Genomic DNA, 14,356 nt, shown 5'->3' with positions numbered 1-14,356 from the left:
ACCTCAGGGAAGTTTATCTGGGGCTGGGGGGTGCTGTCCATCCCCAGGCCGGGGCAGCGGGCTCAGCCCGGAGCTGGGCTGCCAGCCCCGTGTGCAGTACCCGACTGCCCTCTACCCGAAGGCGTGGGATGCACAGCGTGCGGCTCCTCAGCAGCCGGCCCCTTCCCACCCCGCGCAAAGCAACGCTGTCAGCTACAAAAAATTAGAATAAATGCACCCAGTCCTCAGGACATACCCTCTTTAGTTTCTCAAGACTCATGCCACAATGCCCCGAGTAAGGAAAATGTGCCATTGCAAATGTTTATAACATCTGATTTAATGTTACGCAGTTTCTCCCAGCCATAAACCAGAGCAAATACTCCCAAGATTTATTACATCCTTCCCTCTAGAGCCTTAAGCAATTGTACTCGATTAATTCGGCAGTTAAACATCACTGAGCAGAAGCATGATAATTTTGCATCCAGGATTCCTAAGACACATACTGTTTTCCACAAGGATTTAGGTCTAAAACCAGGGAGATGAATCTTTAAATATGTACTTATCCATATGCATGGGATAATATGTAATGGATGTTTCCTTCTTGTGAAGAGTAGCTGTGCTAAGTCTCTTCTTGCTCTCTGACATCAAGAATTCTTCATCACTTTTTGCAGCAGCAAATACCTGTTCCTCAGCTTACAATGTCGATAGGAGAGATATTTGCAAACTTGCTTTTAGTGCAGGGTCATTTTGAGTGAAAGAATAATTTCTCCAGTACCACTGTTGACAGGAGTTAACAAGGGGGGGACACCTTCTGGTGCATTTCTCCTGTAAACACAAGCAGTGTGAGAAACTTCCCTTTGCCTGAACCTACAGAAAACCAAATTTGACTCAATTCTGCTTCTTTGCAAATCTATGAAAGAGTTTTGAAAGTTCACTCTTTCCTTTCTCTGCATGAAAACCTGACAGCAAAGTCTCCACGAGGGAGGATTCCCTGATGTTGGTAGCATGCTGGTGTCAGAGTACAGTGACAGGCAGTTCTCCTCCACAAAGGCATTAGAAAAACAAAGGCCTAGAGTTTCTTACACATTTCCTTGGGACCTTTCAGGACATGTCTATGCAGGTAACAGCTCTTCAAACACCAGCTAGGAAACATGAAAGGGAGCTGGAAGAAAGCAGGGAGCCTTTCTGCTCTGCAGCTTCTTCTAGAGTTCCATCCTGCCCTGAGAGACCCAGGTGCCCAAGAAAGGGTGCAAGCCAAGGAACAAAGCCAACCTTTTTGCATACAGTTACTTAATTTATGGAAGCAAAACCAGAACAGAGCACTTGTGGTCACTGTATTGCCCTCAAAGTTCTAGAAAAATTGAAAACAGCAAACCTACTTTATATCATCACTGCAGTGAGCAGTGGGTACTGGATAAGGTGTACTTGATTATAACATACAGAATTTATTACAAATTAAACTCTACTGTACAAGGCAGTTTGCAAGTACTTTCAGGCTCACAAGAGTTTTTCTTACAGCTGATTTTTCAAGTATTGAAAAAACATCAAAACAATATTAATTTAATGCTCCCTATGCCCTTCCATATCCTCAGAGACATTTACACATCTTCAAGTAACCAAGAAGAAACAGCCTAAATTGTTTGCATCTGATGGGCCATTACTGCTCTACAATACCCACTGGAAAACCACGTTAACAGTGCTTTGACAATAATGTATTTGAAGCTACACAAAAAAAAAATTGTGGAGTGTATAGACTAGTGCTTCAAATTCATTTGAAATATGGCCTAGCATTTGTCTTGGCTGCATTAACAAGGTCTGTTTTACCAATACATTTGTATTTATGATGACTAAGGGCAGATTATAGTTGTTAAAATTTGTCCTCCTGACATGAAAACACTACTTTGTCATTAATACATTTTGTAGCATAAACTATGATGTCAGGTCAATGTAAAGGGTAAAAACTTTCCTAAAGTATGCACACATCATTTTTTTTTAAAGCTATTGAGCCTAATGGAATAACAAAGGTCATAATAACAAACCATTACAGCTTTGGTCTTGGCAACTATGTCCACAGAAGAATCCTCCAAGAAACAATCATCATTTCTCCAATGTTATGGCATTAGGACGACAGGAATGGTTCACAAATGAGTCATGTGGGCCCAGAAACGCAGTAGCTATGTGAAAGCTGAGCAATCAATTATTCATTTGTTTACTGAGAGCTTTCTCAGCTGACATTAACCAGAACTTCTTAAAAAGCAGAACTTTACAGCTGTCCTTGGCTGTCCCATGAGGCTGCGCTCAGCAGTTGAAGAGATTGCTTAATTTCTTTGTAAGTAATCTGGTATTTTTATTGAAATAAACAACAACATACGGGTTAATTAACTGGGTTCAGCCTGAGACCCAGCAGGTGTCAAAATACCAGAGACCCAGTGCTGGGTGGATGATAAGATGGAAGACCAGGGCAGGGAAGAGGACCTTCAAGCAACCAAAACTGAGCTCTTGCTCCAAATGGCAGTACATGAAATCCCAAGTAAGCTTTCCTGTGCGTGGCATATTGAGGATACATATACATATCTTTGTGGTAATAATGCATGCAATTAATCTGCTCTGATTGAATAACATTTTCCTCATTTCTTAGTAATTGTTTTCTCTAGACCCTAACAAAGCTGTTAGACTGAAAAAATTTCAACAACAAATGAGTATGATTTAAAGAGGTTTAAATATCACACCTTCAGCTCTCTTTAATCTATGTTTCTTTTTGCCTTTTTTTGGTATGAAGGACCCATCCAAACCAGGGAAAACTGCCACACAAAAGGAACTGAGAAAATCTGGACATAAACACAGTGCAATGAAATTCAAAGCAAGCTCATAAAAAGAGCTAATCTGAGGGGAACTAAGAAGTTGTTTGGGTTTGTTAGTTTGTCGGGGTTTTTTTACAGTTTCCTCTACATGCTAAAACCAATGAGGAACCCTAGAGCTTAGGATAAATGCAGACTGCATTTCTGCAGACAGCAAAGAAATGTTTATACATGGGCCTCCACCAAATTACATCTGAACTCTGAATATTTTAGATTAAACCAAACTGATAAAGACTTGAAATAGTAATATCTTTCATGCTGACATTCCCATTGTGTTCAGGCTGAATTCGCAAGATGCTGTGATACCAAAAAAAAGCGACTGTGGAATTGTAGATTTTGGTTTTTTCAGAATTGCCAGTAATTCGAAAAATTCCTACCTTGACCTTTTGGTATTTACCTTGATTGGTTAGCCTCAGTTTAATTCCATGTTCTTTTCCAGAGTAAATGCAAAAAATGTGTGCATATTTTAGGAAACATATCACCCTTTATATTGGCCTGCATCTACTTCTAGAAATAAGGACAGTAAAATTGCACTGTTTGAAGAATGTAATTTATGGCTGGACCCGATGATCTTGAAGACCTTTTCCAACTTAAATGTTTCTATGATTCCTTGAAAAGCCTGTAATATTTATGGGGTTTGTAGAAAGAATTCCGATTTTGGCAAGAAGAGAGTCCGTCAGGATTTAAGAGCTGGTGTGGCACTGCTGTAAGATCCACTTGCTGAATAAAGAAGGGTCTCACTTTTCATATGTTTTTTTAGCATTTCCAGAGACTTTACCTACCCATCCTATGCATTTTTCTTGAACCCATTGTTCCTCCTCCACTGTTTATAAAAACAACTGAGTAAAACTGGCACTTACAGAAGAACAGCTGGGATTGCTGGAGTGCCTCGCCAGCCAGAGAAAGCTTGGAGGAGACCCAGGAGTCCTGTTTTTACTTCTTCCCCTGATCATGCCTAATGACACTGACACTTCAGATAGATAATTACTAAGCACAGTTCCATCTTCCTACTTTATGAGGAAAGCAAGTACCAGTCCACCCATGTCAGAGATAAAATACAGGAGGCTCAGAAAGGTTGCACAGGGTCACGTTAGGCAGAGCTAGGAACAGAATCCCTGTCTAAACAAAAGTCTCATCCATTTCACTCCACCACTCTCCTCTAAATGATTATGCCAGTCCTGTGAGCTATAGGTGCCTGCACATAAAATACTCCCTGTCTACTTTCACTAACAGATAAATGAAAAGATAACCATCACAAAAACAAAAAGCAAGTGAGAGAATTGGCTTTTCTGCATTAGACACCGCAAAGAGGAAGTTCAGGAGAATTTAGGGAAATTCTAATTCCCATCATGCAGCTACAGCAAGAAAATAGATGGATAAAATCTGAATCACCAGCCTTCCAATACAATTATCTCTATTACCATGTGCTTCTTCTCAAGATACTTAACCATCTAATACAAAAACCTGCATAGAAGGAATCTGGTAATTGTTGCCTTTGATAGAAATACCTTTAATCATCTCTCTCTCTCTCTCTCTTTTTTTTTTTTTTTTTTTTTTTTTTTTTTTTTTTTCCCTAAGTGTGTTACTCTTGTCTCAGAACTGTGGTTTGCTTTTTTGGGTTTTTTATTTTTGTGGTCACACACATGAGTTGAGGGATGGAGTTATTCACATACACATACGACATAAAGACCAGGAGCTGATCAAAATGAAAGCCCATAACCTTAAGTCATGTGTAACTCAACACCATTAAAAAAAATCTGATTTAAACAAACTTCTCAGCATTTCAGTTTGTTGAAGCTCTTATATGTAAAATACATTGTAAATACATACACTTAGTGGAAACACTATTCATTTGCACAAGGTCTGAGCTGCTTATTCAGATCAAAGAATGAAGCTGTCATTAAAAAGTCTAAAAAGGGTAAAAAGGGAGATTATGAAAAATGAGGATTTGAATATCTGAGTTACAGTCCTATTTTCAAATAGTATACAACTTGGTGAAGTTATTTGGAAAACTGGTCCCATATATTAATTAATTTTCAATGGTAAAAATGACAGGACAATATTATTTCTATACAATTCTATACGTTAAGAAAGCAAATAATGAGAGTTATTAGGAAAGAGAGCCAGGGCAAGGAACCACCTCATGAACACTGCTGAGTGAAGACAAACTCACAAGGACAGATTAGCAAAGAGAGAGCAGACAGGTGGTGAGAAAAGCAAATGAATAAAGACTGTCATAATATGGATAGTGGTGCTCATGACTAAGTGATTGCCACAGCTGTTTTACAGCATTCCTTCTGCTTGATAAAAGTTTTTCAGGTCACTGTCCATGCTATAATAGCACAGAGAAGAAAGCAAAAACCATCCTACCCTCTCATCTAACCTAAGTGAGTTCTAGTTACATTGGTCTGCTAGAAAAAGTACAGTAAACAAGAACTGCCTTCCCTGTCATATTCCTTCTGTTTCCTTACTCTGCCAACCAGATAAAACATATGGCCTAAAATATAATTCATATTAATTTCAGGACTGTTGTTCTATTAGATGGAGTAAGCATATGTTGTAAAGAAAACCTGAAGATCAAACATCAGTATATCACTTGGTGGCATGAGAGGAAAAAATAAATAAAGTTTGGCCAGTCACAGGATGATAATCTGTGTATGAGTAATATTTTTCCAGAGGTCAATATGATGCAAAACACAATTCAGAAGGGATATGTGTGTGACAGAGAGAATCTTTCTCAAGACCCCAGCCAAAAAAGTTGCATTTTCCAGTATTACCAAACTACCTAAACAGCAAGGGAAGCAAAGTCCTCTGAAACATTCAGCCAGTGGTGATCTAAGCTCCAGTAATAGCAACAGAGCCCTGACAGGTGAGCAACAGCAACTCTATTTAAATGTGGGTTTAAAGTGTATTTATACTTTATCTGTGATTTAAGATCCTAACTTATGTATTTATTTAAAAAGCAGCAGCACTGTCAAACAGCTAACAATAAGAATAAAATACAGCTTTACTTCTTGAACATCTGGAAAAGGACAGGAGCAGGAGAACAGTTTGCTGACAACTGTAGAGCTAGCACAGATATAGGACACTGTGTTGCCAAATGCAAGTCTCCTTCAGGCATGAGTGAAGGATCTTCAGCTGGATCTGTCCTTTGGGATACAAAGGATGTCATCCTCTCAAATTAATTATTCCCTTTCCTGGAAACCTAGTTTGTTGTAACTATGGGAGCCTAAAGTTCACGCACAGTCCTAAGACAGGCTAGAGAGGTCATGCTGAATCTTTTATCAGGAAGAAGTTTATGAGTTTTGTGAGACGATCAAAAATACAGAGTTTGGTTTAGTTGCTTTGAAGCCCATTACAGACAGAGTTCTCATTTTGCCTTACAGACATCCTAGTGAGCAGGTATATGGCAGCAGACCACATCAGGGCTTCTTGGATGTAGACTTCAGCTAGAACAGGTCTTACAGTAGAAGTGCTGTTTTCAGTGCTGCATTTTTGTATATAAATAAGATGGTAACACAAACAGGGATGCTCCTGTGTGGCAAGGAGCCAGACTTGTCAGGCTCGTCAGCTCCGACATAAAAACAAGCAGAGCTCTGAAGGATACAAGACAAACCCCTGAAGTTCCACAAAAGGGAAAGACAAAGATCATCTGTAGCACTTGACTTGAGATCTCAAGTCAAATCTTACTCACTCAGGTGAAATGATTTTTCAGTTTCAGCTCTCGGTCTTGTAGATGCTGGATATATGGGGTTTTTTTGGGCTTACAAACCTTCAACTTTTACAGTTTAAAGGAGATAAGTAAAAAAAGGCCAGTGATTAAGGCTATCTGTATTCAAACAAGAGCTACTGAAACGTGGAACATATCAGTAATCAAAAAAAGGAACAAATAATTCACTCTAAAACCAATTTCCAGTGGAAATTGAGGGTAAATATTGCACTGTGAGCTTTGACAAGTATAAATAATAACTGAAGAGAAGCCATACAGGTTTGTTGTGCTCACTGGATATGTGAGGCCAATTCAGCTTGTCAGTGTGCCCAGACTGCACACAACCTCGATTTTGTTTACTTTGTTTTCTTTTTCCCAGAAGGTGCAGGGAGAGTTCAAGAGCAATCTAAATCTCTTTTGGCCTGCCTATTCTTTCTATCCAAAGATATCTATTGCACAATAGGCAGGGATTAGCATTTGCTGTTAATGATTTCAAATGCCAGATCTATTACGCAAGTACCTGAACCTATGGGCTAAAATGTTTTGAACACCTTTCTGCACTTACACTTCCAGAAAGAACTTACAGAGTAAAGTAGCAATAAAAAACAACAAACAAACAAACCCACAAAACAAACCCCACAAAAAACCCCGAAAAACCAAACCCAACCAACCAACAAAAACACCAAAACAACACAACAAGGGCATGGAAAAGACTGTGACTAACCATTCAATTTTAATCCCTGCTTTAAGGCAGGATCCATGACTATGTCATACAAGGTTTGTCCAACTTGTCCTTAAAAATCTCCACCAGTAAAGCCTCTGCTGATACCTGCACAGCCTTGTCCACCTCCTCTTTCCCCTGAAAAGGAAGCTCAAGTGCTCTCTACAACTCTCTCAAAAGAAGTTGTAGCCAAGTGGGGGGCTGGTCTCTTCTCCCAGGTATCAAGTAACAAGACAGGAGGAAATTACTTCAAGCTGTGCCAGGGGAGGTTCAGGTTGGACATTAGGAAAGATTTCTTCACAGAAAGGGTTGTTAAATACTGGAATGGATTATCAAGGAATTGGTGGAGCCACTGTCCCTGGAGATTTTCAAGAAACTGGACATGGCACTCAATACCATGGTCTGCTTGCCAAGGTGTTTGGTCACAGGTTGGACTCAATCTCAGAGATCTTTTCTAACATAAATTATTTTATCATTCCCCCTTTATCATTCAGACAGGTTTCCTAACACTGAACCTGGACAAGCCCACTGCTCAGCTATACACAAAGGAGGGCCACCATACATTCCTGTCTGTTAAATTCTATCTGCTTATGAGGGCAGACTCATTTACTGTTTGGGCTGCAGTAAAGTTAGGGAGTAGGATGCCCTGCAGAGAAGCCATTCCAGTTTCTGTTCCAGCAGGCAACGTTAAATCCTGAATGAACCTTTTGCCCTTCCCCTCATAGAAATGAAATGCAGTTTTGCCACCACTGCAGCTGTGGATCAACACTGACTACCTGGTGGTAACACATGATTATCACCAGGCCTTGCTTCAGAAAGCGAGCCAACTACAGCCTGCAAAGGAAGAGGAACTAAAGGCTCTGAGCCCAAAAAGCCAAGGACAAGATAAATAATCACCCCTGTAAGCACCAACCCAAGCTCCTCACAGCACAGTAGAGCACCAAGCAGAGATAGCCCTCAAGCAGAATTCAAGTGATACCTCCATTTTGGATTCAACCTGGCAGAGGCCTGGCTAACTGGCTCAAAGTTCCTTGGCCTGCACTACCATGGGCTTCTAGACCCAGCTAATGTGCAGTCTACCTGTAGCCATGCCAAAGGCTCCTGGATGCTGCCAGCTCACTGCACATGCCCTGCAACAGCACACACAGGCTCCTGCTTGTTTCTGAGAAATGCCTGGCAACCCTCCAGGAGCCACTACTTTCTGACTGCAAAATGCTGGCTGTCTGACTGTCATTATCAAAGCTTTTTACCTCTCATGTTTCACTCTGCTCTTCTCTGAGAAAGAGAGGATGATTATCCATTCCCCTTGGGGTTTATGAGGTATCAGGTGAATTTACACACGTGAGGTGCTGCAAGCCCTTCACAAGGTAGTCAAAGGAGTATTTTACAAGCAACTCCTGGCTCGAATTCAGAAACAGTTTCCTGCTCCTCCTGTTGCCTGCAGAAGCAATATTCAACCATGTTTTCACAAGCTTGTGGAAGAGGGTTTAGAGATTCTCGGTGCCCTCCATCACCCATGGGTGCCACCTCCTTTGCACAGAGCTGGTGCAGCACTATTGAGCAGCAATGTGAAGCAGGCTGGTGCCTGGGGCTGAACCATAGCAGCCCAGTGCTCAGAGGAGAGATTTCCTCAGTGCTCTTCCAAAATGTAGTGGAAATGCACCTGTGGTTTTTTTGTTTTTATTTTATTATTTGAAAGAGTGTTTTCTTCCATTTGTTCTGATCCATCAAAAGGACATGAAAAGAATGTTGTTAAAAATACACAATTTTGGCCAAAACAAAAGGGAAAATGGGGGAGTGAGAGAGTACTGTGTGGTTTGGGGGTGGGGGCACTAGACTGAGGAGTACCATTTCTAAACTACATTGCCATCTCAAAAGCTTCCCAGAGATTTCCTTTCCAGGTGACCATTTTCCCACTTGTTTAGTCCCTGCTGCAAAATTTGCCAGAGCATCTTAAAAGAGAGAAGAGCAGCCTGAAAGTTTTTCTTAGCACAGTTATTCCTTCTCAGAGACTGATAGCATATACAGCATTTTCAATAAGCTGATCTATGTCAAGCCTTCATGTCACCCTTGTCCCTGCCTGGAGTGAGCTTGTTCCATTATACCTATGGAAGGCTCCCTGCTATTCAGCCATACCACTGACAGGGACTGGTTCCAGTCACATATGCAAATGAAACAAACAGAAAAAATTTATGCACAAAACTTCACTTGGGACATGTCTGAAGAGAGAATCTTGGTCAGTTATTTATTTCTTAGCACTGATGAGTGCCAAGACTTAATTTCCTTATGGGGTGAAGACTGAAAGCAGAACTTCTGACACCAATGGGATTAGACATAAATAAATTCACTCTAAGCAAATCAGCCTGGGACATCCTATATCCCAAATTGATTTTGCATCTTTCTTTCTTTCTCAGTATATCATCTTCAAGAGGTAGATATTTGGCATGCAGGTGATGCATTAATCAAAAGCTTCTGTAACAGTACAGGCACAACCAACATTGTAGGAATGCCTTTCACACTGGAAAACCCCATGTGTCCCAGCACAATGCAAAAGACAGTAGAAGATTAACTGGAGTTTCAAAACCAAAATAAGTAACATTATTTTCCAGAGAAGGCCAGCAGCCAGCCCTCAGCAGAAGGGTCACAGCAAAAGCTAAAGCAGGCTGCAGCTGGTCACTGGCACACACAAGGCTGCTCTCCAGTTCCACTGGGTACCTCTGGGGATGCCACCTGGCACCATCCAGCACATGGAGGACTCTTTTACCACATCTCTGTAGAGATGTGCACACGTTGGAGCAGGGAGAGGCTGCTAGGTCAGCTCATCACTTCTGTGCACAGTAGTCCCACAAGTGCCACTGGGACACCTTTGATACAGTACAGCCCACCATGCTCCAGGGGTTGGCATTTTCAAGAGGGGACCCCATTTATGACCATTCTCCAGAAACCTGCCTGGCATACTGGGGTAAAACAGAACCGCAGGAGGAACACTGAGGGTTCTATGTTCTCAAGATAACTTGCTCTTATCCAGTAGAAACCCATTTTTCACTGGGCTTTAGAAAAAAAAAAAAAAAAACCAACAAAAAAACCCCAACTATTTTCCATTTTAATGAATTACGATAGTTGTTCTCCCTTTCCTTTCCCTGACCTCACCACATATTAAGGTAAGCAGAGAGTCCCAATGCAATCCCAACATTCCCTTCCCATCTGGCTGCCCTACACCTTGAGTGTCTACATGAGCCATTGTAGGTCTAGGAAAGATGTTCAGCCTGCAGAAAAGGAGACTGAGTACTCAAATGCACTAAGGGATGCACCATCTGTATGACAGCAAGGGACTTAAAGTGCAGTAGGAAGCAGTGAGGCTGGACATTAGAAGAAACTTCCTTTAAGGTGCCTTAAACCAGGTCATTTTCCAGTCACTAAACGTAGATGAGGAAAGGAGAAAGAAAACTAAGCCAAGAAAAATAATGGAAAGAAAAAAGACACACCACTCTCGACCAGCAACCCTGCCAACAAATCAATCAACTCTTAAAGGTTCAAAAGCTAATTATCACAACTTCATCTAGGGCTGGGACACTGTGTACCTTCCTGCTTTACTTCACTGATGCCAGGAGACTTTTAGTCCAGAGGATGTACAAAAGCAAAACCTCCATGTTTTTTAGTGGAAACCTGCCAGGAAAGAAAACAGAAAAATCCATGCATGCATCTATAATAGGTTGTGGTGAGCATGAAACAAGAATAGCAAGTCAGGGAACTTTCATATTTTGCAGGAATGGAGCTTCCATTCCCTTCTACAATTAAACATGGTATCCCAAAAAGATTTTTCTCATGGGAAAAAGTAAGCAATCAGGAATGGAAACTAACTGGTTAGAACTGATTACTGCTAAGTCTGAGATGCCTTCAGACATTTGTTTGGGGCAACCTCGGGGAACCTGACAAAACAAAGTATTTGAGTATAAATGGAAAGCACATAATTTTGAAACCATGGTTGATTTCTTGGACATTCAACAATATACATATATATATATGCATGCATATATACACAAACACCACAAACAGGTGACTACTTCATGGGTTTAAGATGGAAAGAAAAACCATCCATATTGCATTACCCAATTAAAAAAGTGAGAGAGGACAGAAGGAATTGGATTGATTTTCAATACCACATTTCTGTTGTATGATTTTTGTGGTGAATTTCAAGATTTTGCAATTTTTCAAGACTAAACTTTGACTCCCCACAAATAAACCTTAAATAACCAAATAACCAAAACCATTACATGAAGTCTATTTTAAATAATAGACAATAAAAAAATTTTTTAAAGGATAACCAAGGTCGGTGTAAATGTGGTTGCTTTCAGACTCACCTGCAGGCATGCATCCATCAAATTTACACATTTAAAATGGTCTTCAAATCCAGCTCCAAAACCACTTTGACAGCTCTACCTAGATGAACAGATAAAATACACTGTGTTCTGCTTTAATTACCAGAGGATATGCTAAATAGCTCCTCTGGGAGGCCCATTAAGAACAGGCATGCAAGAGACACATACTCTATCCAAACCTACTACATTTAAAAACAGCAAACACTCCCAGGGGGATGGGGGAGGGCAGGAGCTATCTGTGATACTAATAGCTTTAAATATAGTTTATTTTCTTCAAATGTAGTTGGCATCAAATGTTTTTCTGTACATGGAAAGCTCAGTGGGGCAGGAATAGCTATTTTAGGGTCGAAGGTCAGCAGAACACGCGACAAGCATTGGGGTTCCAAGGCTCTTATAAAGTTGCTAAACTTCACAGGGTTTTTTAGGAAATTGCATCTTTACTAAAGAGATGCTGGCAGAGGACTTCATAATAATTAAATGTATTAAGTGAAGGACACAGTTTTTGATCAGCAATATGACTTTTCTACTGCTTGGAGCTGTGCTATCAAGAAACTTTTTCATAATACACAACAGAAAAAAGACAGGGATTTTTAGTTTTAGGGTTTGGAAGTTCTTTATGGAGGAGGGAGTATTTTTTGCTTTGTTTTAAATTAAATATTTTAACATGTTTGTGCAAATAAAGTGATAATTTTCCTTTGAAAAGCAAACAAAAAAAAATCTTTAAATGCAGTGATTTTTGTGGTTAAGCAAAGTAACTAAAGCTTCAGACATACTCTAAATTCATAGGTACAGGAGCTCATCACTTCTGCTCCCCATGTAAGGAGACTATCTGGCCATGCCATCCACAGCTCCAGTTTTTCTGCAGCTAGTAAGTGTAATACTTACTGTGAAGGTGGTGAGGCACTGGCACAGGATTCCCAGAGAAGCTGTGGATGTCCCATTCCTGGAAGTGTTGAAGGCCAGGTTGGATGTGGCTCTGAGTAACCTGGCCTAGTGGAAGGTGTCGCTGCCCATGGAAGGGAGCAGCAACTAGATCATCTTTTAAATCCCTTCCAATCCAGCTTCCTGGAGCACAGCTGCTCCCAGAATGGGTCCTCTGAGAGCACAAAGCCAACACTGCCACTCTGCTTAAAAACGAAGAGCCTTGCTCTGATGGAGATGCCAGCTGACCACTTGGACACGTGTTAGGGTAGTACAGCTCAGTACAGTTTCTCCAACTAGAGAGCAGTAACACACAGGGTTGGTCTGCAAGCAAGGTACAGCACAGACCTTCTGCTCCATCAGAGCCAGTGCCCAAGAGCTGCTCTTATCTGAATCGGCTTTGGCAGGACTCCAGTGTGTGCCTTTGCATGTCAAGTAAACCCATCCTTTTCTTAAAACCACTTCCAGGGCTGAGAAGATACTTCCAGAATTCCTTGAAAACTATGAGCTATTTTCTCAGAGTTTTTACAACTAAGTTTAGAATGGTGGATCTATTTGTCTTGCTGGTTCCCTTCAAGGATTAACTACACAGTAACCTGGGCACCTAATTAGGATGCTTGCGACTCACATTTTTGAGCACATGAACATGAACTGGAAGAGATTTAGTTCTGCTAAAAGCCACAGAGCCCAGAGATGTGGAAAACTATCACTGGACAGCTTTAGGTCCATTAAACAGAAATAAAGGACAACTGAGGGAAATTAAACTTCATGTCAACTGCTTCTTGAGGTAACTGCAAGGACAGTATTCTGCTTTACCTTAAATAAACCCAAGGAATGGAGAGTTAATATGGATCATCAAACTTCACAACTGTAAACACAGTGGAACATAGTTTTTCAGTGAGCGAAGTCTTTATGTTTGAAAGAATCTAGGACATTGTTGGTATTCTTGATCTCTCCCCTGATCTTCTTGCACTCCAACTATCACTGTGGCTTTTGATCTTTTACCACAAATCCAGTTTTCAAAGCATGCAAGAATCTGGCCCTGTGGCCCACGCTATATGAAGAGATGAGGCAGGGATTTTCCAACTCTGAACTTAATGTCTATTGCTTTCTTTTCCACAGCCAGAGGACACTGCACTCTTACCATCTGTTTTGGGGTTTTTTCAGTCCTACATGTCTATGTGTGAAATCTTGAAAAGATAGAGATTTAGCTGCCACTTTTAACTTATACCAAAGTGATGGAGGCAGGTCTGCTGAAAATAACAGTCCATGACTCAGTAAAAGTAATTGTGGCTGCTATGACTGAGGAACTGTCAGCCTACATAATCTCTTGAAGATAAACCCCAATTAACAGTGAATGAAGCTGGTTTTAGGAACTCAACAGGAAAGAGGCTGTGAGAGTTAGCACATGAGTGAAGCACAATAATTGTTTCACCATGCTTATTATCTAGTGCCTAAATAAAGTGAGAACAGTCAGCTGTTAAACAAGCAGTGATAAGCTGTCAGAACAATTCTGTGCACTAGCGAAAATTCTCTACAATACTGCTCCTGGAGGAAAGGGGAATTTCAACCAGCCTAGGTGTCTCATGCATAACAGTCCAAGGGCAAAAGGGAGGTGCTTTAGCTTTACAGTGTCAGAAAAATGAGAGATTCCCACCCAAACTCTTCAATGTGATGTACCACAGGCTGCTCCATGTCCTTGCTCTGCACAGGTAGCACATAGTCTCTACCTGATGTTTAGCTCAGGTGACAATTACTTGTGGTTTGATTTTATCAGTGTCCATAAGTA

The 14,356-nt window shown here is 40.8% G+C and overlaps 1 long non-coding RNA gene across 2 annotated transcripts in view; it reads right to left on the bottom strand.

Annotated features, from left to right (window-relative positions):
• The window catches only part of LOC136359528 (uncharacterized), a 29,226-nt gene extending 16,526 nt beyond the window's left edge, over positions 1-12,700 (bottom strand). The window contains exons 1-3 of one of the 2 annotated variants that reach the window (XR_010743296.1): positions 12,532-12,700; positions 11,629-11,707; positions 10,849-10,933 (exon numbers count right to left, since the gene is read on the bottom strand). This is a non-coding gene — a long non-coding RNA (uncharacterized lncRNA). Of the gene's footprint in view, positions 1-10,808; positions 10,934-11,628; positions 11,708-12,531 lie in introns of those variants that run through there. The other variant, XR_010743295.1, reaches the window with a different exon arrangement.
• Positions 12,701-14,356: the final 1,656 nt, after the last annotated feature.

This window comes from Sylvia atricapilla, chromosome 3 (assembly GCF_009819655.1).
Source record: "Sylvia atricapilla isolate bSylAtr1 chromosome 3, bSylAtr1.pri, whole genome shotgun sequence".
Classification (NCBI taxonomy): Eukaryota; Metazoa; Chordata; class Aves; order Passeriformes; family Sylviidae; genus Sylvia; species Sylvia atricapilla.
The sequence above is the reverse complement of the archived record's forward strand: the minus strand, read 5'-3'. Positions and strand labels throughout refer to the sequence as shown.